The sequence below is a fragment of the Chaetura pelagica genome, unplaced genomic scaffold (genome assembly GCF_000747805.2).
Source record: "Chaetura pelagica isolate M959 unplaced genomic scaffold, ChaPel_1.0 scaffold99, whole genome shotgun sequence".
NCBI lineage: Eukaryota > Metazoa > Chordata > Aves > Apodiformes > Apodidae > Chaetura > Chaetura pelagica.
The window spans coordinates 872,401-874,147 of NW_009954539.1; the positions used below are offsets into that span (position 1 = coordinate 872,401).

The 1,747-nt window shown below is 44.2% G+C and overlaps 1 protein-coding gene across 2 annotated transcripts in view; it reads right to left on the reverse strand.

The window, feature by feature from the left end:
* The window catches only part of TFAP2B (transcription factor AP-2 beta (activating enhancer binding protein 2 beta)), a 36,591-nt gene that overhangs the window by 12,989 nt on the left and 21,855 nt on the right, over positions 1-1,747 (reverse strand). The gene's annotated exons all lie outside the window — the stretch shown is intronic.

Sequence of the window (1,747 nt, forward strand, 5' to 3'; positions counted from 1 at the left end):
TAAATCCTGAAAGACAGAAGTATGCAAACTTCCCTTCCAGCAGAAAAAAACAATTCCAGTTTCAATAGACACTGCCCAAAATGTTACATGTGTGGGCATTATGTTAATTTTCATGTCAATTCTGTGTGGGACATGATATACACCCTTGTTTATACACACCCACAAAGCACTTGCACTATCATCACCATTATCAGCACATCTGTACAATGAAGCAGATGACTGCATTTCGTCTGCTAGAAATTATTCATCTATTTTTAACTGACCATCACACAATAGAAACTCCTCTCTGACCGGATAGCAACCAATGGCAACCTTTTCTGTGAGCAATAATAATTATTCTAACTCTAATTCTAATTGTCACTTTTCCTGCCTGCCTGGTTTCAGGTTCCTTGCCTCCAGAAGTTCATGTCACGCAACTCCTACTGATGTACTTTATGCCACAAGAAGACAGTAGTTGCAGAAAGGAGGAAAAGAGGGAGGGGGGGAGGGAAAAAAACCCTTCGACTCTAGGGGGATTCCACCAGATAATAGCTCAGCCCCTCCAGAATAAAGCATTAAACCCTTTAAAGCACCGCCTGAGGGACCAGGGGGAAGATTTCCAACACGCAAAGCAGATATGTCTAATAACTCCAGGCCTACATTATTTTTAACGATCAGGAGTTGCTTTCCAACGTCATCTACTGCTTTCCAAGGCTTCTCGCTAATCACCAAGCCACTTAATGAAAGCAAGAGCAGCCGGCGGAGCCGCGGGGACTCCCGGCCGCGGTCACTCCGCGCCGGGCACGGTCCCCCAGGGCATCGCTCGGGTAATCCCGGCCGGCTCTGGCCGGAGCGTTTCTGCTCTGGGCGATACAACAGCAGCAGGGCTAAAGCCAAGCCTGGCTCTTTGCAGAAAAGAAGAGAAATATCCAGCAAGTGTAGCCTCTTCCAAAAGGAGGGAGCTATCTCGAGACTAACTGTTGATTTGTAAGGAAATCAGGGAGGAGGAGGGGAATGTTCACCTTCCTAACTACTTGACATAGGATTTAGCATCATTGCAAACTTCGCAGGGTTTTTGAACCTCAAGCCAGTCTCGGAAAGGGGCTGATTTTGCTCTGATTAAGGTGCCCCGGTGCTCACACATGCAGCGAGGGCAAAGCTGTAGTAACCCCGCTGTTAAAGGGCGACTCGAAATCTTGCACGTCTCCTGTAGCGCGACCCTATATCTGTAACCTACGCTGTGCTTTGCACACTCAGCATAACCTATATAACGGTACCAGGAGGAGCTCCTTTTTCTCAGCCCCTGTCTTTTTGCGATCCTGCCTTCAGCTCTGCATGCGGTAAAGTCTTATCGCGCCCATAACTCATTCAAAACAGTTTAAAAGTTAATATCTAGCACAAATGTTTATGCACGTTTATATGCAGAAGAGATAAGTGCCTTATTTATACGCTTCTCGGTGTGTTTGTGCTATGTAGATACACACAATTCATCATTTCATCCATACTATTCTAGTTTTGGTTTTTGGAGAAGGTCCAACTTCTCTCAGCATAAACACGCACATATCCTGGTCATATTATTGGCACTAAATTTACCTTTTCAATACAGTAACAATAAATCAAAGAAACACGCAGACCACCAAAATGGTATTATATGACATAAAACCAGGTTAAACTTTTGTCTCCCCTTTCCTCTTTCCTTCCTTAGAATTAAACATATATATATATAAAAAATTTCTTTATTATTTTTCCTCACTGAGCGTCCTGTAGC